Source organism: Danio rerio, chromosome 4, assembly GCF_052040795.2.
Source record: "Danio rerio strain M-AB ecotype USA chromosome 4, GRCz13ab, whole genome shotgun sequence".
NCBI lineage: Eukaryota > Metazoa > Chordata > Actinopteri > Cypriniformes > Danionidae > Danio > Danio rerio.
The window spans coordinates 47,969,556-47,993,679 of record NC_141024.2 but is presented as its reverse complement, the minus strand read 5'-3'; the positions used below and the strand labels follow the sequence as shown (position 1 = coordinate 47,993,679).

Here is a 24,124-nt window from a genome sequence, read left to right as displayed (position 1 = left end):
AGGAAACGTAAACATTCAGGACGTGCCATTAGCACAGCCTGCACTAAAAGAAGGCTGGAGATAACGGATGGCAACACAGAATGCGAAACCAATGTCACCTTGAAAAACCTGCCGTGACCCGGATTCGAACCGGGGTTGCTGCAGCCACAACGCAGAGTACTAACCACTATACGATCACGGCAAGCTACGAAACAGCCGTTGTGACCTTTGTGTGGTATGTTGCTCCCTGTGATAAGCCCCTTTTTTTCAGTGAGAACGCTCTGTTGTTTTTCTCCTCCTACCAGCACAACGCTTTTCCCAAGAAACAATGGAAATGCAAACAATTGACGACTGCTGCAATTTTAAAATGGGGAGGACGTAGTCAGCAGGATTCGAACCTGAGCAGGGAGACCCCAATGGATTTATAGTCCATCGCCTTAACCACTCGGCCACGACTACAAGACTGCCTGTACTGCCATTTCTTTATGCCTAGTACACATATTGTGCATCCAGATGAAACTTTGATCAAGCGATAGCTCAACAGCAAAAGCTGTGGCTCCACAAAATGAGCGTCACACGCCCGAACAGGGACTTGAACCCTGGACCCTCAGATTAAAGTTTACCGTGAGATGGGGTTTTAAGCTTATGGTTGGTGTGAATGTTGCTAAATGGTCGGTTGCTGTGGTCGGCGCAGACCTTTACAGTACACTAAAGTTTACCGTGAGATGGGGTTTTAAGCTTATGGTTGGTGTGGATGTTGCTAAAACACGACAGGTTACTTTGAGGATGGGTTGTTGTAGGTGTAGACATCAGTACAACACAATAGTTTGGACTTCATGTCATGTAGGAGACATTAAATAGATCAATGATAACTGCAGAATGTCTTTCTGCTGTTGTGGCAATGAATGGACACTCAACAATTGAAATGATTCCTTCCATGCCTTAAAAGCGTGACTTGATCAGTACTTATCTACACAGCATGCTGGCATCAAAGATCCTATTTCTCTTATATCATATCCCTAGTCTTCCACACTTTAGGAAACGTAAACATTCAGGACGTGCCATTAGCACAGCCTGCACTAAAAGAAGGCTGGAGATAACGGATGGCAACACAGAGTGCGACACCAATGTCACCTTGAAAAACCTGCCGTGACCCGGATTCGAACCGGGGTTGCCGCGGCCACAACGCAGAGTACTAACCACTATACGATTTTTTTTTTTTTTTTTTTATATCAAAAATTAAAAACAGTTACATTCAGGTAATAATACATTTACATTATATAAAGCCATTTGAACATATGTATTCCCGTTTAAAAAGTCTTTTTTCAAATACATCAATCTTGTCATTCATGTTACAGTAATAGAAAAGAGTATTAAGCAGTTCAGACATTTTTCTTTGAAACAATTTACACACAGACAATTTGCCATTCTTTTGTTTAACAATATTCCTTCTATTCCATATCACATTTCTTGCAACTGTTAAAAAGAAGTTTGTGAACCTTGTGTTTTTACCTTCTGTTTTACAACCAAATAAAAATAATGTTTCCCATTCCTCATCAACAACTTCATTTTCAATCCCCATTTCATTTAGCATTTCTTTAATTTTTCCAATAAAACATTTTAACTCTTTGCATTTAAAAAACAAATGTAGTATACCTTCATCTTCTTCATTACAAACTTTACATCTTGCATCATTTGCCAAACCTATTTTACACAATCTCATTTCACTTAATATACAGTTTTGTCTTAAAATGTAATCAAAATTCTCTAAAATGGGACTTTTCCACCAAGCTGTTACATTTTGCCATATTTCCTTCTTTTCAATATTGGGATATAACCTTTTCCAGTACTCTTCTGCTTTGGGTGTAACAAAAACATCTTTACGTAAACAAGAATAAAACATTTTCAGTATACCATCTTTAAAAGCATATTGATTTTCTTTAAAGTTTATCACCCTTCCTTCATCTCTGTGCATTTCCAATTTATTTTCTATAATTTCTTTCCATTCTTTTGGTATATTTTTTTTCAAGTTGTTAAACTGATTTTCAATTACTCTTGTAGTTTCGTTTTCATAGTTTTCTATTTTTGCATCCTTTATTACGTGCGCCTGTACATAACCAGGTATCACTTCATATAAAATATCTTTAATTTGCTTTATTCCTGCATTAAACCATTTCTTATAAAAAATAGTATTATTCCCTACTTTAATATATTCATTTAAAAACAGCGGTTGCTTTAAAATCTCTTCTTTACTAAATGAACAATCAATATGCTTTCTAAAATCTCCCCATGCTTTAATAACCTCTTTATAGAATTCTGGAACTTTATTCATCATATACTCTTTGGGCTTCATCCATAATATATAATCTTGTATTTCTCCACATTTATTTAAAAAATACCTCATCACATCTTTCCATACATGTTTTTCTTCTTTCCAATATTTATTTACAGTTTTAATTCTTATGCTTTTCATTCTGATTAGAGGATCAATTAAACCTAAGCCTCCTTCTTCAACTTTACCAATTATGGTGTCATACGCTATTTTGGAAGGTTTTCCATCCCATAAGAAATCTAAAACAATTGCTTTTATCTTTTTATACACACTCATTGGCAAACTCACTGTACCTAAAACATACCACATTTTTGATAAAAATAAGGAATTTAAAACTAAAACTTTCCCCTTTAAAAACAAACCTCTTCTTTTCCAGAAATGTAATCTTTTCTCCATTCCCTTTAAAACTTCCTCCCACATTAAATTCCTTGTTTCATTTTCATTTTCACCAACCCTTATACCTAAAATTTTCATATCAACTTTCTCCTCTTTAAATTTTATTTTTTCTGGTAAAACATTTATTTTTCCAATTCTCATGTATTTAGTTTTTTCCTTATTAATTTTTGCTCCTGTTCCTTTACAATATCTGTTTAAAATTTCCTCTGCTTTTTCAATACTTTTAATATCTTTTACTATTAAAGTAGTATCATCAGCATACTGAAATATTTTGTGTTCTAAGTCTGTTCCTTTTATACATAATCCTCGTATTTGCGTTTCATTATCAATTGCCAATTCCAATGTTTCAGATACAAGTGTGTATAATAGTGCCGACATTGGACATCCTTGTCTTATTGATCTTGTTATTTTAAAATCTTTAGTTAAAAAACCATTTACTTTTATACAGCTTGTTATCTGTATATAAACATTTTATCCATTGTAAGTATCTTTCTCCAAAACCAAATCTCTCCATTACATCCATCATATATTTGTGTTCCACTCTATCAAAAGCTTTTTCTAAATCGACACTAATTATATATCCTGTTTCTTTTTCCTCTCTTTCCATATTATATCTCTTATATTGTTTATGACATCAGTTATGTCTCTTTTTAAAACTGCATATGCTTGATTTGTTTTGATTATGTTAGGTACAACTACTTTCAATCTATTAGCTAAAACCTTTGCTAAAATTTTATAGTCTGTGTTCAGCATGCTTAAGGGTCGATAATTTTTTAAGTCTCCTTTGTCTCCATTTCTTTTATAAATCATTTTCACCATTCCTTTCTTCATACTATTAGTTAACTCCCCTTTTTCATAAATATCACTGTATATTTCATTTAAAATAGGAATTAAAACATTTTTAAAAACTTTATAAAACTCAACTGGTAGTCCATCTATTCCTGGACTTTTCCCATTTCTCGACTGATCAATAGCTGTTTCTATTTCTAAATCTGTTATCTCACTCTCACACATTTCCTTGTCTTCTTTATTTAATTTTGCTGTTATTTTTTCTAATAAAAAATGTTCATCATTTAAATTTACTCCATTTTCTGTAAATAATTCCTTATAAAATCGTCTAGTTTCATTTAAAATTCCTTCTTTGTCTTCTACAGTTTTCCCATCTTGTGTTTTTATACATTTTATTATAGCTGCTCTCTGTCTTGTTTTTTCTAATTCATAAAAGTATTTTGTACTTCTTTCTCCTTCTACAATGTCTTTAGCTCTGCTTCTAATAATTACTCCTTTACACTTTTCTTCTTCAATTTTCTTCAGCTTTTCCTGTAATTCAATTATTTTGTCAACATTTATCCCATTTACTTTACTCATTTCTTCATTCCATTCTTTTCTAATTTTATTTTCTTTGAATTTTTTTGCCTTTTGTATTTTTTCTGATATATTTATTGAGTATTCTTTTATTTTATTTTTCAGATTATCCCACCATAAACCTGTTTCTGTTTCAAACATTTCATCATTTACACTATTAATTATTATATTTTCTATATCCATTTTATAACTTTCTATTTTTAACAGCTCAGTGTTGAGTATCCACACTCCTGGTCCTTTTTCAATCTCATTAAAATTCATCGTTATCCATAAAAAATCATGATCACTTTCACTATAGGGTTTATATAAAATTGTGTTAACATATTGTACTTCTTTTTTCTTACATAAAAACAAGTCAATTCTACTTTGCTTTAAAATCCTATTTGCAATTTCTCTTCTTGAATATTCTCTTTTCATACCATTTCGCTCTCTCCATACGTCTACCAAATCACATTTTCTCATTAAATTTTGTAGTTCATTCCTCCCTCTGTCTGTTCTAAAATTCATTGAGTCATCTATATCTATTCTTTGCATGGCAATATTAAAATCTCCTAAAATAAATATGTTTTCATTCTTTTCTATTAGTTTATCTATTTCCTTATAAAAGTTATATTTGTCCTTTTCCTCATTTGGTGCATGTATGTTGCATACTCTAAAACTTTTCCCACCATACAGAACTTTTACAATTATTATTCTTCCATTTGTGTCTTTATAGTCTAATTCTACTTTCTCAAAAATCCCTCTTTTTATTAAAATTGCTACTCCTCTATTCTTTTCTATATTCCCATTACTAAATATTTCACCATTCCATAATTTTCTCATTTCATTTTTAATCTCATTTTCCCACTTTGTCTCTTGTAAAGATAATATATCACACTTTTTTGTCAAACACGTTAATCTTTCAAACTTTTCACATTTGGACAATCCTCTTACATTCAATGATACCACACATACATTACTCATTAGTATAATTATTGGATAAACCAATAACCACCATTCATTCTGAGTCACTGTCACTTAAACAAATGTTTCTTGCATCTCCTTTTTCAAATTTTTTCCTTTCCATTCTTTCTTTAATCTCTTCTCTTCTTATTTTCTGCCGTTGTAGAACCATTTCAATGTTTAAGCCACTTTTAGATCTTGATTTTAAATCTTTTATCTTTTTTCCTTTTTCTTTTTTTTCAGTCCATAATTCCCCCTTTCAAAATCCATTGCTCTTACCTCATTTATTGCTCTTATTTCATTGTCCTCAGTCCTTGTTTTCTCCTGTCTCTCTTCATTGTTCAGTTCTATAGTGTCCTCATCATTTTGTTCCTCAGCAAATTGTCTATTATTTGGTTCTCCTTCTTCCTTGTTTGCTCCTTCTCCCAGTTCCATTTCTTTATCCTCTTGCTCATTTCTGTCCTCTTCTGTATTGTTTTCTTCTCCTGTTTTGTCCTCCTTCCTTTCTGTTGCAGTATTTTCAAGTGACGCTTGTGTTTCCATCCTTTCAACTTCCTCCTCTTTGTTGCAGTTACATCTTGTTGATGCCCTCTCGCAGCCCTGGCACTGCGGAACTTCGCAGTCCCGCACATAATGCCCCTGCTGAAGACATCTTCTGCACGTGAAATTTGGGCAGTCTTTCTTTTCATGCTCTGTACTTGAGCAAAGTCTGCACATTTTCAGTTGATTGTCATGTATCACTCTGAAATACTGCATCCCTTCTTCCGTCATGAAGCCAACATTGTATGGTAAAGATTTAACTTCTTTGGGAAACTTTACCTTCACAAATCGTGTTCCGTCTGCAACCATTGTTCCCGGATGATATTTCCTTCTTATTGGCAGTATAGGAGTTACTCCCCAATTACTCAGTTTCTGTTGTATCTCCTCATCCTGTATATAACTGGGCAAGTTCAGGAAAGATACCATTTTTTCTGTTGCACACAGCTTTTTCACTTCACATTCTTCTCCATTAATCATCAGTCCGTTAATCAATATCTCGCATTCTTTTTCACTTTCCATTGTCAGTTCAAATTCATTGTTGTTTTTCCTTCTCAGTCCAATTAATTTGCCAATCCCCACTTTGTCTTCAACTGCTTTGATTATGTTGTTTATAGTTGAGTTTTCAACATCCTTTATCATCATTGTCAGTGTGGCTTCCTTCTTATATTCTCTTTGATATCTTGCTTGCTTCTTTAGTTTGTTCAGCATCTGTTGTTTTTGACTTAAAGCATTCATTTGTCCTTCAGTATTCTTTTCACTTTCAATACTTGCAATTGATTGTAGATTACCTTTCTTTTCTTGACCACCTCCTTTCCCTTCTTTTTTCTTTGAGACAACTGTTGCCCATGTCTCATTGCTGTTTTCTCCGGCATCTTCATTTCGTGTCCTTTCAAGCATGTTTGTAGCATTTCCTTGTTCTCTGTTCCTTTTTCCATTTGTGTCCTGTCCATTCTCTTTCTCCGTAGTGTCCATTTTGTTGTTTTCTAACCCCAAAACAGTGTTACTGTTTGGGGTTAGTTAAAAATAATCTTTAACTGAAAAAACAATTAAAGTAAACTTTGTAATGCAAAAACTAAAAATAAAAAACAAAACTGCCAAAATGGAAGAGCCTCTCTCTTCCTTCTGCCACCTCACACTTCCTGCAGTGCACCAACTCTAACTCACACTAGAGGGCGTGTCCAGGGTGGTATGGCCGTAAGCGAAAGAGGCCGTCCAGAGTTGGCCATTTAAAACAGGCGCAGCACCAGGGAACGAGCGCAGCTCAGCTGGCATCGACACAGCACCGACAGAAACAATGCCCTTGAAGGCGAGAAAAAATCATGGCAGCGAAGCTGTGACACGGGGAAGTCTATCAGCTGCCAAATGAAGGACTTTCGAAAAGCTTACAGCACCTGGTATTCCCAGGCGGTCTCCCATCCAAGTACTAACCAGGCCCGACCCTGCTTTACTTCCGAGTTCAGATGAGATCGGGCATTTCCAGGGTGGTATGGCCGTAAGCGAAAGAGGCCGTCCAGAGTTGGCCATTTAAAACAGGCGCAGCACCAGGGAACGAGCGCAGCTCAGCTGGCATCGACACAGCACCGACAGAAACAATGCCCTTGAAGGCGAGAAAAAATCATGGCAGCGAAGCTGTGACACGGGGAAGTCTATCAGCTGCCAAATGAAGGACTTTTGAAAAGCTCACAGCACCTGGTATTCCCAGGCGGTCTCCCATCCAAGTACTAACCAGGCCCGACCCTGCTTTACTTCCAAGTTCAGATGAGATCGGGCATTTCCAGGGTGGTATGGCCGTAAGCGAAAGAGGCCGTCCAGAGTTGGCCATTTAAAACAGGCGCAGCACCAGGGAACGAGCGCAGCTCAGCTGGCATCGACACAGCACCGACAGAAACAATGCCCTTGAAGGCGAGAAAAAATCATGGCAGCGAAGCTGTGACACGGGGAAGTCTATCAGCTGCCAAATGAAGGACTTTCGAAAAGCTTACAGCACCTGGTATTCCCAGGCGGTCTCCCATCCAAGTACTAACCAGGCCCGACCCTGCTTTACTTCCAAGTTCAGATGAGATCGGGCATTTCCAGGGTGGTATGGCCGTAAGCGAAAGAGGCCGTCCAGAGTTGGCCATTTAAAACAGGCGCAGCACCAGGGAACGAGCGCAGCTCAGCTGGCATCGACACAGCACCGACAGAAACAATGCCCTTGAAGGCGAGAAAAAATTATGGCAGCGAAGCTGTGACACGGGGAAGTCTATCAGCTGCCAAATGAAGGACTTTCGAAAAGCTCACAGCACCTGCTATTCCCAGGCGGTCTCCCATCCAAGTACTAACCAGGCCCGACCCTGCTTTACTTCCGAGTTCAGATGAGATCGGGCATTTCCAGGGTGGTATGGCCGTAAGCGAAAGAGGCCGTCCAGAGTTGGCCATTTAAAACAGGCGCAGCACCAGGGAACGAGCGCAGCTCAGCTGGCATCGACACAGCACCGACAGAAACAATGCCCTTGAAGGCGAGAAAAAATCATGGCAGCGAAGCTGTGACACGGGGAAGTCTATCAGCTGCCAAATGAAGGACTTTCGAAAAGCTTACAGCACCTGGTATTCCCAGGCGGTCTCCCATCCAAGTACTAACCAGGCCCGACCCTGCTTTACTTCCGAGTTCAGATGAGATCGGGCATTTCCAGGGTGGTATGGCCGTAAGCAAAAGAGGCCGTCCAGAGTTGGCCATTTAAAACAGGCGCAGCACCAGGGAACGAGCGCAGCTCAGCTGGCATCGACACAGCACCGACAGAAACAATGCCCTTGAAGGCGAGAAAAAATCATGGCAGCGAAGCTGTGACACGGGGAAGTCTATCAGCTGCCAAATGAAGGACTTTCGAAAAGCTCACAGCACCTGGTATTCCCAGGCGGTCTCCCATCCAAGTACTAACCAGGCCCGACCCTGCTTTACTTCCGAGTTCAGATGAGATCGGGCATTTCCAGGGTGGTATGGCCGTAAGCGAAAGAGGCCGTCCAGAGTTGGCCATTTAAAACAGGCGCAGCACCAGGGAACGAGCGCAGCTCAGCTGGCATCGACACAGCACCGACAGAAACAATGCCCTTGAATGCGAGAAAAAATCATGGCAGCGAAGCTGTGACACGGGGAAGTCTATCAGCTGCCAAATGAAGGACTTTCGAAAAGCTTACAGCACCTGGTATTCCCAGGCGGTCTCCCATCCAAGTACTAACCAGGCCCGACCCTGCTTTACTTCCGAGTTCAGATGAGATCGGGCATTTCCAGGGTGGTATGGCCGTAAGCGAAAGAGGCCGTCCAGAGTTGGCCATTTAAAACAGGCGCAGCACCAGGGAACGAGCGCAGCTCAGCTGGCATCGACACAGCACCGACAGAAACAATGCCCTTGAATGCGAGAAAAAATCATGGCAGCGAAGCTGTGACACGGGGAAGTCTATCAGCTGCCAAATGAAGGACTTTCGAAAAGCTTACAGCACCTGGTATTCCCAGGCGGTCTCCCATCCAAGTACTAACCAGGCCCGACCCTGCTTTACTTCCAAGTTCAGATGAGATCGGGCATTTCCAGGGTGGTATGGCCGTAAGCGAAAGAGGCCGTCCAGAGTTGGCCATTTAAAACAGGCGCAGCACCAGGGAACGAGCGCAGCTCAGCTGGCATCGACACAGCACCGACAGAAACAATGCCCTTGAAGGCGAGAAAAAATCATGGCAGCGAAGCTGTGACACGGGGAAGTCTATCAGCTGCCAAATGAAGGACTTTCGAAAAGCTTACAGCACCTGGTATTCCCAGGCGGTCTCCCATCCAAGTACTAACCAGGCCCGACCCTGCTTTACTTCCAAGTTCAGATGAGATCGGGCATTTCCAGGGTGGTATGGCCGTAAGCGAAAGAGGCCGTCCAGAGTTGGCCATTTAAAACAGGCGCAGCACCAGGGAACGAGCGCAGCTCAGCTGGCATCGACACAGCACCGACAGAAACAATGCCCTTGAAGGCGAGAAAAAATCATGGCAGCGAAGCTGTGACACGGGGAAGTCTATCAGCTGCCAAATGAAGGACTTTCGAAAAGCTTACAGCACCTGGTATTCCCAGGCGGTCTCCCATCCAAGTACTAACCAGGCCCGACCCTGCTTTACTTCCGAGTTCAGATGAGATCGGGCATTTCCAGGGTGGTATGGCCGTAAGCGAAAGAGGCCGTCCAGAGTTGGCCATTTAAAACAGGCGCAGCACCAGGGAACGAGCGCAGCTCAGCTGGCATCGACACAGCACCGACAGAAACAATGCCCTTGAAGGCGAGAAAAAATCATGGCAGCGAAGCTGTGACACGGGGAAGTCTATCAGCTGCCAAATGAAGGACTTTCGAAAAGCTTACAGCACCTGGTATTCCCAGGCGGTCTCCCATCCAAGTACTAACCAGGCCCGACCCTGCTTTACTTCCGAGTTCAGATGAGATCGGGCATTTCCAGGGTGGTATGGCCGTAAGCGAAAGAGGCCGTCCAGAGTTGGCCATTTAAAACAGGCGCAGCACCAGGGAACGAGCGCAGCTCAGCTGGCATCGACACAGCACCGACAGAAACAATGCCCTTGAAGGCGAGAAAAAATCATGGCAGCGAAGCTGTGACACGGGGAAACCTATCAGCTGCCAAATGAAGGACTTTCGAAAAGCTTACAGCACCTGGTATTCCCAGGCGGTCTCCCATCCAAGTACTAACCAGGCCCGACCCTGCTTTACTTCCGAGTTCAGATGAGATCGGGCATTTCCAGGGTGGTATGGCCGTAAGCGAAAGAGGCCGTCCAGAGTTGGCCATTTAAAACAGGCGCAGCACCAGGGAACGAGCGCAGCTCAGCTGGCATCGACACAGCACCGACAGAAACAATGCCCTTGAAGGCGAGAAAAAATCATGGCAGCGAAGCTGTGACACGGGGAAGTCTATCAGCTGCCAAATGAAGGACTTTCGAAAAGCTTACAGCACCTGGTATTCCCAGGCGGTCTCCCATCCAAGTACTAACCAGGCCCGACCCTGCTTTACTTCCGAGTTCAGATGAGATCGGGCATTTCCAGGGTGGTATGGCCGTAAGCGAAAGAGGCCGTCCAGAGTTGGCCATTTAAAACAGGCGCAGCACCAGGGAACGAGCGCAGCTCAGCTGGCATCGACACAGCACCGACAGAAACAATGCCCTTGAAGGCGAGAAAAAATCATGGCAGCGAAGCTGTGACACGGGGAAGTCTATCAGCTGCCAAATGAAGGACTTTCGAAAAGCTTACAGCACCTGGTATTCCCAGGCGGTCTCCCATCCAAGTACTAACCAGGCCCGACCCTGCTTTACTTCCGAGTTCAGATGAGATCGGGCATTTCCAGGGTGGTATGGCCGTAAGCGAAAGAGGCCGTCCAGAGTTGGCCATTTAAAACAGGCGCAGCACCAGGGAACGAGCGCAGCTCAGCTGGCATCGACACAGCACCGACAGAAACAATGCCCTTGAAGGCGAGAAAAAATCATGGCAGCGAAGCTGTGACACGGGGAAGTCTATCTGCTGCCAAATGAAGGACTTTCGAAAAGCTTACAGCACCTGGTATTCCCAGGCGGTCTCCCATCCAAGTACTAACCAGGCCCGACCCTGCTTTACTTCCGAGTTCAGATGAGATCGGGCATTTCTTTTTTTTTTTTTTTTTTTTTTTTTCTTTATTCAAAAACTTATCACATTAACATTCAAATACTTCAAGAAATTTCACAAAACAAATACATTAAAATAAGCATTCTTCATAAAATAACATCCTCTTTGGGCATTTTCCACTTTAAACCATTTAAAACATTATACACTTCATCATTAAACACATCATAAAAGCTTGGTAACATATCTTCTCCTTTAAAATACCAGTACAGACTTTTTATGTAACTTTCCATTTTTCGTTTTAGTATATTCCACACATTTAAAACAACTTTTTCCTGTTTTGCTACATTTCTTCTTTCCCACACACATTTTTTAATCATCATTATAAGAAGATTTACAAACTTTTTGTTTTTGTTTTCCATATTCCATCCGAACATCACCAGAGTATTCCATTCCAATTGTTCTTCATCCCAATCTTTTAATAAATCTTTTAGCATTTTTTGGCATTTCATGTAAAAACATTCTAATTCTTTACAGTATAAAAACAGGTGTAAAATTCCTTCATCTTCTTGAAAACATACCTTACATGTTGCATTTGGTTCTCTCTGTATCTTTGTTAAAATGCACTCAGTAAAAATTGCCTTGTGTCTTATAAAATATTCAAAACATTCCAATCTTGTTTCTATTATTTTCCCTCTCATGTTTTTCCATATATTTTCCTTTTTCACACTATTCAATCTTTGTACCCAAAAGTTATTTGCTATTGGTTCTTGAAATACACTATCTCTAAAATACACATAAAAGTCTTTCAGTAAACAATCTTTAAAATCACAAAGCTTTCCTTTTAAATTGACATGTATGATTTTTTCATTCCCACCTTCTTCCATATTTTCTATTCTTGTAATCCATTCTTTTGGTATGGCACCTTTGACCGTTTCAAGTTTATTTTCTATTTCCTTTACACTGTATTCCTCTTTAGCTTCTTCCATTAAGTCGACTATATATTGCTTAGTTAAAAATCCCTTTTTGAATTCATAAAGAACATCCCTTATTCTTAAAATCCCTACATCCATCCATTTTTTAAAAAATAGTTCCTTCCCTTCTTTTAAAATACTTTTATTTAAAAACAAAGGTTGATTTAACAAGTTTTCTCTTCCCTTTACTTGATAAAATACTCCGTCTAAAAATTTCCCCCATGCACTTAAAATTTCTTGATAAAACCCTGGTAACTTTTCCGTCATCCAGTTTTTTGTTTTTAACCAAAGAATGTCTTCTCCTAAGTTAAAATTGCCAACTTTGTTTAAAAAATATTTCATAACTTTTTTCCATTCTGTTGAGTTCTCCTCTTGTAAAAGCTTTTTAACTATTTTGATTCTAAGACAATTCTTCCTTTGTTTAATATCCATCAATCCTATCCCTCCTTCTTCTGTTGCTCCAATTATTGTATTGTACGCAATTCTTGGGGGTTTCCCCTCCCATAAAAAATCTTGAACACACTTTTTCAATCTCCCTTCTATCCAACATGGCATTTCTGTTACATATAATTTATACCATAGCTTTGATGTCATTAAAACATTTAAAATTAAGGCTTTCCCCTTTAAGCAAAGTTCTCTCATCCTCCAGAAATTTAATCTTGATTCTATTCCTCTTATTAGATCATCCCACATCTTTTCTGTTGCTTTTCTTTCATTTTTACCAATTAAAATTCCTAAAATTTTCAGCTCTTCTACTTCTCTAAATTGAAAACAATCTGTTAAAATATCTGCTTTACCAAACCTCATATATTGTGTTTTATTTTCATTTATTTTGCTTCCTGTTCCCTTACAAAACTCCTGTACTTTTTTCATGGCTTCTTTTACACTCTTTTTCTCCTTCACTATTATTGTTGTATCATCAGCATACTGGTATATTTTTCCTTCATCCTCCTCTTCTTCTATTTTTATTCCTTTGATTTTAGTTTCTTGTTTTATTGCTAACCCTAAAGGTTCTGCGACTAGGGAATATAATAGCGCTGAAAGAGGACATCCTTGTCTAATTGATCTTGTAATTTTAAAACAATCTGTTAAAAAACCATTGCATTTTACTTTTGTTAAAGCCCCTTTATATAAAATTTTAATCCAATTAATAAAATTCTCTCCAAATCCAAATGTTTTGAGTACATCAAATAAGTAAGTATGTTCTACTCTGTCAAAAGCCTTTTCAAAATCTACACTAATTAAAAAACCATTCATCTTCTTTTCTTGTATATAATCTATTGTGCTTTTAATACTCATTGTTACATCTGCAATATCTCTCCCTTTTATTGAATATGCTTGGTTTGATTTAATTAATTTAGGCATTACTTCCTTTAATCTATTCGCTAAAACTTTTGCTAAAATCTTTAAATCTGTATTTAACATTGCTATTGGTCTATAATTTTGTAATTCAGTTTTTGCTCCTTTTCTTTTATATATTAACTTCATTAATCCCATCCCCATTCTTTCATTCATCTCTTTACATTTAAAAATTTCTTTAAAAACTTCTTTTAGTATTCCTTTTAAAATATTTTTAAAAACAATATAAAATTCATTTCCTATTCCATCTATACCTGGACTTTTCTTTTTATTTAGTTGATTTATTGCAATTTCAATCTCTTCTTCTTCTATTTCTCTGTCACATTCTTTGTTGTCATCTTTTTCTAATTTTACTTTTATATAATTTAGAATCTTCCTTTCTTTTTCTTCATCAATACCTTTTGCTTCAAAAAGATCTTCATAAAAATGTTTGATTTCTTCTAGTATTTCTATGTTTCCTTTCACAATTTTTCCATTTCTCCCTTTAATTTCCTTTAGTATTCCTGCTTTACCTCTTTGCTTCTCTAAATCAAAAAAGAATTTCGTGCATTTTTCCCCTTCTACTGTGTATTTAGATCTGCTCCTCAACATTGCCCCCTTATATTTGTCTTCTTCTAAATCTCTTAATTTTTGCTCTATTTCTTTGATTTTTTCAATATCTTTATTTTCTTTGTTTAATTTTTTTTTTTTAAGGATTTTTTAACTTCTTTTTCTGTATACTTTTTACATCTTTGTAGTACTGCGCAATATTTGATTGTGTATTTTCTTATTTGGTATTTTGTGTTTTCCCACCATATCCTTTTATCTTCATCATACATTCTATTTTCTTTTTCTTTCTCTATTATTTCTTTGACTTTTTGAACATAATCTTCATTTTTTAAAATGGTTGTGTTTAAAATCCAAGTTCCTGGTCCTTTTTGTATGTTATCTGCATTCACTTTAAAATGCAAGAGCTTATGATCACTAAAACTGTTCTCTTCATACTGTACATTTTCTATAAAATTCTCAATATTCCTAGTACATAATATAAAATCTATTCTTGTTTGACATATAAAATCTCCAACTATTTGTCTCCTTGAAAACTCTCTTTTTTCTTTGTTATTTTCCCTCCATATGTCTATTAAATTATTTTCTTTTATTAGCTCCTTTAGTTCTTTCCTTGCTGTGTCAGATTTAAAAACCATTCCATCTGCCATGTCTTGTTTATTAAAAACTGTATTAAAATCTCCTACCATTATTATTTTTTATATCTCTCAATTACCTTATTTAAAATCCTAAAAAACTCTTTTTTATCTTTCTCTTCCGTAGGTGCATGTATATTGGCTATAATCATTTCTTGTCCTTCATAGTTTACTTCTATCACTAAACACTTTCCATTGTTGTCTTTATACACGATTTTTTTAATATTAAAAACATCTTTTTTTATTAAAAATGCCACCCCTCTTCCAGATTTGCCATCACCATTGTTATATAAGATATCCCCCTCCCACTTCTTTTTAAAATCTTCCATTACATAATCTTTCCAGTTTGTTTCTTGCACTGTTAAAAATTGTCCTGTTAAAAAACAGTAAAATACTGGCAGCTGCAGTTGCCAGCAATGTACTGTTATTTTACAGTATGTTGCTGTAAAAATACATGGACTACATTGATTTACACAATACTCAAGTGAACCCATTTTGCTCACTGAAAGCAACTGCCTCAACTTGGTCAACTGCTGAATGAGCTTATGAAGTAATGTGCTATATATGCTTAGAAGCATACTTATAATGATAACTTATTTTAGTTAATTAGAAAAGTTCTTTTTAATTCTAATTTCTTATTTTTCACAACAGCACACATACATGTAAATCTGGAATCACCAGAGAGATTCTGACAGCATCAGCCACTAAACAGCCGCTATCTTTAAATAGAGAAACATGCAGAATAACATCAGCAGTTCATTGTTCATCTTTAACTCATACACTGGCTCCACTCTCCTCCACAACGGTGACACACAGAAGAAATTAGCTTCAGGTTTTACAGTAAAATACTGTTTTTTCCTTGATTTAACGGTAATCTACTGGCAGCTGTGGTTGCCAGCAATCTACTGTTTTTTTTACAGTCTATTTCCGTAGTGTAAATTAACAGTATATTACTGTTAAAATACATTTTTACACTGTGTTTTTACCTCTCACACCTTTAACCCTTTAAACCCCAGAGCATATACTTCAGTTTTTATTGAAGTGTCCACACTACTGAGTGTTCAAGAAACATGGAGCAAAGCTGAAGTAAATTCATTAATTAACTGACTAATTAAATGATAATTGAGGATTAACAATGAACAAATGAAGAAATAGTGAAGGGAAAAAACAAGAACAGAACATACAAAACTTTAGTCACAGCTTTATAATAAAATAACCTGAAGAACAACAAATGATTAAATCATTTAAATGATCAGCGGATGATTAAACAACTCTACAAACATCATCACCAGCTTCACTTATTACTTAATACATGTATTTTTGTATAACATCTACTAAAGTTCTTCTTGAGAAAAAAGTTAAAGTTTTACGTCACCATCATGGAGAACAGAGTTTGCTTTAGTTGGGCTTTTAGCCCTGATGGTTTTATCATTTATGTATTTTGGCTGCTGCAATTGTTAAGAACTTTGTTTAAAAAGCTCTTTTGATGTGGCAAGCCAGCCAAAAACCTAAATAAGATCTGGTGATGTTCATGTTGCTATTAAATTGCAGAGTCTGTTCTCATTTAGTATAATATAATTTACTGCTCCTATTCAATGTTAAATCTATTGTTTTACATTATATGTCTATATATGGCAATGATTTCTGGAAGTTTTTAAGAATATCTTGGACAATAACACTGCTCTATGGTGTAAATCGCACTCAAAGAGACATCAATAATCAGCATATGAACCTCAATAATGGTGACAACTAACAAAATTAACAGTTTAACTCACAAACAGGCAACTGAAAGTCTAAACATAAACAAAAGCAGAATCAAACACAAATAAAGAAAATTGTGAGACCATTATACAACATTTATTTATACCGCAATGCATGCTGGGATATTTGTACCGTGCCACTCCCAGCATGCATTGCAGCATGAAACATTTGAGATGTTACCATTGTTGAGATACAAGGTCAGATTCATCAGGTCTGAGTGTGTATTTGTCATAATTGAACTGTTTTTGTATGTTATTTCTTAACTGTTAAGTAATTACGGAGGTATGTTTTCTGTTTCCACTTCTCATTAATTAATTTAATATCTGCAACTAAGCATAAAATCTATTGCATGAGGCCCTTCTTCCAGATTTATACCAAAACATTTAGCAGAACTAATTTCAGACAAATAGATTTCTCTATTTATTGACTTCCCAACTTTATTGCTATAGGACAAACGTTTTGTAAACTCTGTATTACAGCAGTTGGAAAATCTTCTTAATTAGTTCAAGGGTGAAGACCCCAACTAAACCAGCCCCTCACTCCATTACGGTGACACAAAAAACACCTTAATTTCTGTTGGATCTCAATGAGAATTGTATGGAAGTCAAATCAGTCAATAATAAGTGTGTGTCTGCTGTTGTTTGTGGAGTTGTTTAATGATCCTCTGCTGAGAATGAAGCTGTTTTATTTTATTTTATTTAATGTTGTAACTCAAGTCACTGTTTGTGTTTCTTGTTTATTTTCTTCAGTAATTTTGATTATTAACAGCAGGTGTTCATCAGTGTCTGAATTCACTCATTAGTGTTCATTAACTCTGTCAGGTGAACTATATTAGTTAACTAGTGTATGAAATAGTGAACAAGGACACAAAGTGTGATTTCAAACACAGACTTCAAAACATCGAATCTGAACTCTGTTAGCTCACAGTTTTCTGCAGTTGGTTACTTTCTCGAAAACAAAAATGTTACCCAGAAAGCACTGTTTTTAACAGAATATTACTGTTTTAGTGAAAAAACATTATTTTACCATAGAATCTGACCGTTTTTTAACAGCAATTTTTTACAGTGTATCATGTCCTTATTTTTACATTTTTCTCTTATTTTCTCGAATTTCCCTTTTTCCATCATACCTCTTGCATTAAAAGATACACATTTTAAAACCATTAAAAGAAATAAAAATAAAATTAAAAACCTAAAAATCATTATTACTCATCATCTCCCTCCATTTCCTTTAACACTTCATATCTGTTCATGTTTTTCATTCTTGTAGTCAATTTTCTCTTTGTACTTTCTAGATTAGGTTTAATCTTTAATGTCCTTCTTCGAATTGTTCTTCTCTCCTCTCTGTCCATTTTAATTTCTTCTTCTCTTCCAATTTCATTACTTTTTTCTTCATTTCTTTGTCCAGTCTTCACCTCATTGTCTCCACACATCTTAGAATTGTCCATTGTTTCCATTTCTATGTTTTCATTATCCTCTTCTTCTCTTTTTTCCTTTTCTTTGAAAAGCGTTTGCCTCTCCCTTTCTTCCAATATCAGTCTTTCATTTGCTTCATTTTGCATTTTTCCTCTCTCTTCTTCATGTCTTTCTTCACAAAAAATGTCATCTTCATTATTCCTCTCATGCATTTTCTTATCCTCTTGAATTTCTTTTCCATTTTGTTTCTCTTTCGGTAAGTCTTTTGGTTGTAAAACTCCAGCTTGTTCTTCTCCTTCATTTTGTTCTACATTGTTTACTTTATGCACTTGCCTGCTTATCTGGTTTCTTTCTTCTCCTTCCTCTGCCTCCATCCAACATTCACATTTTGCTAAAATTTGGAGGCATTCCGGGCATTTAATTGCTTCACAGTTTCTTGCAAAATGTCCTCTTTCTTCGCACTTAAAGCACCTAAAGTCTGGGCAGTCCTTCATCACATGCTCCGGGCTCATACACAGCCTACAAGTCTTAACTTGGTGGCTGTGCATCACCCGGAAATATTGTGGTCCTTCTGCCGTTTCAAACTTCGTGCTATATGGAAGCGAAGCCACCTCCTTGGGAAACCGTGTCTTAATGAACCTTGTCCCATCCTCAATCTCAGTGCCCGGATATGTCCTCCTTTTAATTTTTGATAAGGGGCTAACACCCCATCCATCCAATTTTTCTAATATTACACTATCCTCCAGATAAACAGGCAAGTGCATAAAGGAGACAACATAGTCTCTGTTTTGTAACATTTTAACTTCACAGTTCTCTTCATTTATTGTTAGTCCATCAATCAGTTTGTCACAAGTTTCTTCCTCTTCTAAAGTTATTTCATATTCTTTGTCCTTTCTCGGTCTTATTGCCAAAATTCTCCCATGTCCACATTTTTCTGTTAACGCCTTAATAATGTCTGAAACTCTCACCTCTTTTACTTTGTCCACGTTTAGTATTACAGTTGCTTCCTTCAAGTACTTCTTTCCTCTCCTTTCATGTTGTCTTTCCTGTTGCTGATTTTCTTGTCGTTCCATGTTAGCCATGTTTGTTTCTCCTCCTCGTGCTGTGTTGTTTCCCATCTGTTTTCCCTCTCGTACTCCCGTGTCGTCTCCTCTTTGCTTTTCACCATCCATCTCTGTGTTATTTTCTCCTCTTGTTTTCCCCGAAAGTCCAGTGAATTTGTCCTTTGTGCTTTCCATTGTCCCAAAAAAATCCAAGCAAAAAAGGTGAATAACCACCTTCCAGCTAGCACATGTGCTGCTGTCAGGTGGTTTAAACTCCAAAAATAAAAATAATAACTCCTTAAACTATATTAAACACCCAAAAAACTAAATAAAACAACAAAAGAAAGGGAGAGCCTTTCTCTCCCGTCTGCAGCCTTTCACTTCCTGTTTGCACACTAACTCCCTCTAGCGTACCCAGGGTGGTATGGCCGTAAGCGAAAGAGGCTGTCAAGAGTTGGCTATTTAAATCAGGCGCAGCACCAGGGAGCGAGCGCAGCTCAGCTGGCATCGACACAGCACCGACAGAAACAATGCCCTTGAAGGCGAGAAAAAAAAAATGGCAGCGAAGCTGTGACACGGGGAAGTCTATCAGCGCCAAATGAAGGACTTGGAAAAGCTAACAGCACCTGGTATTCCCAGGCGGTCTCCCATCCAAGTACTAACCAGGCCCGACCCTGCTTTACTTCCGAGTTCAGATGAGATCGGGCATTTCCAGGGTGGTGTGGCCGTAAGCGAAAGAGGCTGTCAAGAGTTGGCTATTTAAATCAGGCGCAGCACCAGGAAGCGAGCGCAGCTCAGCTAGCATCGACACAGCACCGACAGAAACAATGCCCTTGAAGGCGAGAAAAAAAAAATGGCAGCGAAGCTGTGACACGGGGAAGTCTATCAGCTGGCAAATGAAGGACTTTCGAAAAGCTTACAGCACCTGGTATTCCCAGGCGGTCTCCCATCCAAGTACTAACCAGGCCCGACCCTGCTTTACTTCCGAGTTCAGATGAGATCGGGCATTTCCAGGGTGGTATGGCCGTAAGCGAAAGAGGCCGTCCAGAGTTGGCTATTTAAAACAGGCGCAGCACCAGGGAACGAGCGCAGCTCAGCTGGCATAGACACAGCACCGACAGAAACAATGCCCTTGAAGGCGAGAAAAAAAAATGGCAGCGAAGCTGTGACACGGGGAAGTCTATCAGCTGCCAAATGAAGGACTTGGAAAAGCTCACAGCACCTGGTATTCCCAGGCGGTCTCCCATCCAAGTACTAACCAGGCCCGACCCTGCTTTACTTCCGAGTTCAGATGAGATCGGGCATTTCTTTTTTTTTTTTTTCTTTATTTTATATCAAAAATTAAAAACAGTTACATTCAGGTAATAATACATTTACATTATATAAAGCCATTTGAACATATGTGTTCCCGTTTAAAAAGTCTTTTTCAAATACATCAATCTTGTCATTCATGTTACAATAATAGAAAAGAGTATTAAGCAGTTCAGACATTTTTCTTTGAAACAATTTACATACAGACAATTTGCCATTCTTTTGTTTAACAATATTCCTTCTATTCCATATCACATTTCTTGCAACTGTTAAAATAAAGTTTATGAACCTTGTGTTTTTACCTTCTGTTTTACAATCAAATAAAAATAATGTTTCCCATTCCTCATCAACAACCTCATTTTCAATCCCCATTTCATTTAGCATTTCTTTAATTTTTCCAATAAAACATTTTAACTCTTTGCATTTAAAAAACAAATGTAGTATACCTTCATCTTCTTCATTACAAACTTTACATCTTGCATCATTTGCCAAACCTATTTTACACAATCTCATTTCACTTAATAAACAGTTTTGTCTTAAAATGTAATCAAAATTCTCTAAAACGGGACTTTTCCACCAAGCTCTTACATTTTGCCATATTTCCTGCTTTTCAATATTGGGATATAATCTTTTCCAGTACTCTTCTGCTTTGGGTGTAACAAAAACATCTTTACGTAAACAAGAATAGAACATTTTCAGTTTACCATCTTTAAAAGCATATTGATTTTCTTTAAAGTTTATCACCCTTCCTTCATCGCTGTGCATTTCAAATTTATTTTCTATAATTTCTTTACATTCTTTTGGTATATTTTTTTTCAAGTTGTTAAGCTGCTTTTCAATTACTCTTTTAGTTTCGTTTTCATAGTTTTCTATTATTGCATCTTTTATTACGTGCGCCTGTACATAACCAGGTATCACTTCATATAAAATATCTTTAATTTGCTTTATTCCTGCATTAAACCATTTCTTATAAAAAATAGTATTATTCCCTTCTTTAATGTATTCATTTAAAAACAGCGGTTGCTTTAAAATCTCTTCTTTACTAAATGAACAATCAATATGCTTTCTAAAATCTCCCCATGCTTTAATAACCTCTTTATAGAATTCTGGAACTTTATTCATCATATTCTCTTTGGGCTTCATCCATAATATATATTCTTGTATTTCCCCACATTTATTTAAAAAATATCTCATCACATCTTTCCATACATGTTTTTCTTCTTTCCAATATTTATTTACAGTTTTAATTCTTATGCTTTTCATTCTGATTAGTGGATCAATTAAACCTAAGCCTCCTTCTTCAACTTTACCAATTATGGTGTCATACGCTATTTTGGAAGGTTTTCCATCCCATAAGAAATCTAAAACAATAGCTTTTATCTTTTTATACACACTCATTGGCAAACTCACTGTACCTAAAACATACCACATTTTTGATAAAAATAAGGAATTTAAAACTAAAACTTTCCCCTTTAAAAACAAACCTCTTAATTTCCAGAAATGTAATCTTTTCTCCATTCCCTTTAAAACTTCCTCCCACATTAAATTCCTTGTTTCATTTTCATTTTCACCAACCCTTATACCTAAAATTTTCATATCAACTTTCTCCTCTTTAAATTTTATTTTTTCTGGTAAAACATTTATTTTTCCCATTCTCATGTATTTAGTTTTTTCCTTATTAATTTTTGCTCCTGTTCCTTTACAATATCTGTTTAAAATTTCCTCTGCTTTTTCAACACTTTTGATATCTTTTACTATTAAAGTGGTATCATCAGCATACTGAAATATTTTGTGTTCTAACTCTGTTCCTTTTATACATAATCCTCGTATTTGCGTTTCATTATCAATTGCTAATCCCAATGTTTCAGATACAAGTGTGTATAATAGTGCTGACATTGGACATCCTTGTCTTATTGATCTTGTTATTTTAAAATCTTTAGTTAAATAACCATTTACTTTTATACAGCTTGTTATATCTGCATATAAACATTTTATCCATTGTAAGTATCTTTCTCCAAAACCAAATCTCTCCATTACATCCATCATATATTTGTGTTCCACTCTATCAAAAGCTTTTTCTAAATCGACACTGATTATATATCCTGTTTCTTTTTCCTCTCTCATATACCATATTATATCTCTTATATTGTTTATGAGATCAGTTATGTCTCTTTTTAGAACTGCATATGCTTGATTTGTTTTGATTATGTTAGGTACAACTACTTTCAATCTATTAGCTAAAACCTTTGCTAAAATTTTATAGTCTGTGTTCAGCATGCTTAAGGGTCGATAATTTTTTAAGTCTCCTTTGTCTCCATTTCTTTTATAAATCATTTTCACCATTCCTTTCTTCATACTATTAGTTAACTCCCCTTTTTCATAAATATCACTGTATATTTCATTTAAAATAGGAATTAAAACATTTTTAAAAACTTTATAAAACTCAACTGGTAGTCCATCTATTCCTGGACTTTTCCCATTTCTCGACTGATCAATAGCTGTTTCTATTTCTAAATCTGTTATCTCACTCTCACACATTTCCTTGTCCTCTTTATTTAATTTTGCTGTTATTTTTTCTAATAAAAAATGTTCATCATTTAAATTAACTCCATTTTCTGTAAATAATTCCTTATAAAATCGTCTAGTTTCATTTAAAATTCCCTCTTTGTCTTCTACAGTTTTCTCATCTTGTGTTTTTATACATTTTATTATAGCTGCTCTCTGTCTTGTTTTTTCTAATTCATAAAAGTATTTTGTACTTCTTTCTCCTTCTACAATGTCTTTAGCTCTGCTTCTAATAATTACTCCTTTACACTTTTCTTCTTCAATTTTCTTCAGCTTTTCCTGTTATTCAATTATTTTGTCAACATTTATCCCATTTACTTTACTCATTTCTTCATTCCATTCTTTTCTAATTTTATTTTCCTTGAATTTTTTTGCCTTTTGTATTTTTTCTGATATATTTATTAAGTATTCTTTTATTCTATTTTTCAGATTATCCCACCATAAACCTGTTTCTGTTTCAAACATTTCATCATTCACACTATTAATTATTATATTTTCTATATCCATTTTATAACTTTCTATTTTTAACAGCTCAGTGTTGAGCATCCACACTCCTGGTCCTTTTTCAATCTCATTAAAATTCATTGTTATCCATAAAAAATCATGATCACTTTCACTATAGGTTTTATATAAAATTGTGTTAACATATTGTACTTCTTTTTTCTTACATAAAAACAAGTCAATTCTACTTTGCTTTAAAATCCTATTTGCAATTTCTCTTCTTGAATACTCTCTTTTCATACCATTTCGCTCTCTCCATACGTCTACCAAATCACATTTTCTCATTAAATTTTGTAGTTCATTCCTCCCTCTGTCTGTTCTAAAATTCATTGAGTCATCTATATCTATTCTTTGCATGGCAATATTAAAATCTCCTAAAATAAATATGTTTTCATTCTTTTCTATTAGCTTATCTATTTCCTTATAAAAGTTATATTTGTCCTTTTCCTCATTTGGTGCATGTATGTTGCATACTCTAAAACTTTTCCCACCATACAGAACTTTTACAATTATTATTCTTCCATTAGTGTCTTTATAGTCTAATTCTACTTTCTCAAAAATCCCTCTTTTTATTAAAATTGCTACTCCTCTATTCTTTTCTATATTTCCATTACTAAATATTTCACCATTCCATAATTTTCTAATTTCATTTTTAATCTCATTTTCCCACTTTGTCTCTTGTAAACATAATATATCACACTTTTTCGTCAAACACGTTAATCTTTCAAACTTTTCACATTTGGACAATCCTCTTACATTCAATGATACCACACATACATTACTCATTAGTATAATTATTGGATAAACCAATAACCACCATTCATTCTGAGTCACTGTCACTTAAACAAATGTTTC

The 24,124-nt window shown here is 36.3% G+C and overlaps 1 protein-coding gene and 18 non-coding genes across 19 annotated transcripts in view; 1 reads left to right on the top strand and 18 right to left on the bottom strand.

Moving 5' to 3' along the window:
* LOC141381647 (uncharacterized) overlaps positions 1-24,124 on the top strand; it is a 751,802-nt gene that overhangs the window by 452,039 nt on the left and 275,639 nt on the right. The gene's annotated exons all lie outside the window — the stretch shown is intronic.
* On the bottom strand, positions 110-181 carry trnah-gug (transfer RNA histidin (anticodon GUG)). Its single transcript has one exon. It is a non-coding gene; the product is annotated as a tRNA-His (tRNA).
* On the bottom strand, positions 357-438 carry trnay-aua (transfer RNA tyrosine (anticodon AUA)). The gene has a single exon. It is a non-coding gene; the product is annotated as a tRNA-Tyr (tRNA).
* LOC148682106 (5S ribosomal RNA) lies at positions 6,934-7,052 on the bottom strand. Its single transcript, XR_015943903.1, has one exon. It is a non-coding gene; the product is annotated as a 5S ribosomal RNA (ribosomal RNA).
* On the bottom strand, positions 7,232-7,350 carry LOC148682105 (5S ribosomal RNA). Its single transcript, XR_015944553.1, has one exon. It is a non-coding gene; the product is annotated as a 5S ribosomal RNA (ribosomal RNA).
* LOC148682104 (5S ribosomal RNA) lies at positions 7,530-7,648 on the bottom strand. The gene has a single exon (XR_015944454.1). It is a non-coding gene; the product is annotated as a 5S ribosomal RNA (ribosomal RNA).
* On the bottom strand, positions 7,828-7,946 carry LOC148682103 (5S ribosomal RNA). The gene has a single exon (XR_015944564.1). It is a non-coding gene; the product is annotated as a 5S ribosomal RNA (ribosomal RNA).
* On the bottom strand, positions 8,126-8,244 carry LOC148682102 (5S ribosomal RNA). Its single transcript, XR_015943901.1, has one exon. It is a non-coding gene; the product is annotated as a 5S ribosomal RNA (ribosomal RNA).
* On the bottom strand, positions 8,424-8,542 carry LOC148682101 (5S ribosomal RNA). Its single transcript, XR_015944388.1, has one exon. It is a non-coding gene; the product is annotated as a 5S ribosomal RNA (ribosomal RNA).
* Positions 8,722-8,840, bottom strand: LOC148682100 (5S ribosomal RNA). The gene has a single exon (XR_015943900.1). It is a non-coding gene; the product is annotated as a 5S ribosomal RNA (ribosomal RNA).
* Positions 9,020-9,138, bottom strand: LOC148682099 (5S ribosomal RNA). The gene has a single exon (XR_015944453.1). It is a non-coding gene; the product is annotated as a 5S ribosomal RNA (ribosomal RNA).
* LOC148682098 (5S ribosomal RNA) lies at positions 9,318-9,436 on the bottom strand. The gene has a single exon (XR_015944452.1). It is a non-coding gene; the product is annotated as a 5S ribosomal RNA (ribosomal RNA).
* Positions 9,616-9,734, bottom strand: LOC148682097 (5S ribosomal RNA). Its single transcript, XR_015943899.1, has one exon. It is a non-coding gene; the product is annotated as a 5S ribosomal RNA (ribosomal RNA).
* LOC148682096 (5S ribosomal RNA) lies at positions 9,914-10,032 on the bottom strand. Its single transcript, XR_015943898.1, has one exon. It is a non-coding gene; the product is annotated as a 5S ribosomal RNA (ribosomal RNA).
* On the bottom strand, positions 10,212-10,330 carry LOC148682095 (5S ribosomal RNA). Its single transcript, XR_015943897.1, has one exon. It is a non-coding gene; the product is annotated as a 5S ribosomal RNA (ribosomal RNA).
* LOC137493634 (5S ribosomal RNA) lies at positions 10,510-10,628 on the bottom strand. The gene has a single exon (XR_015488916.2). It is a non-coding gene; the product is annotated as a 5S ribosomal RNA (ribosomal RNA).
* Positions 10,808-10,926, bottom strand: LOC148682094 (5S ribosomal RNA). The gene has a single exon (XR_015943896.1). It is a non-coding gene; the product is annotated as a 5S ribosomal RNA (ribosomal RNA).
* Positions 19,507-19,625, bottom strand: LOC137493920 (5S ribosomal RNA). The gene has a single exon (XR_015489364.1). It is a non-coding gene; the product is annotated as a 5S ribosomal RNA (ribosomal RNA).
* On the bottom strand, positions 19,806-19,924 carry LOC137492136 (5S ribosomal RNA). Its single transcript, XR_015486594.1, has one exon. It is a non-coding gene; the product is annotated as a 5S ribosomal RNA (ribosomal RNA).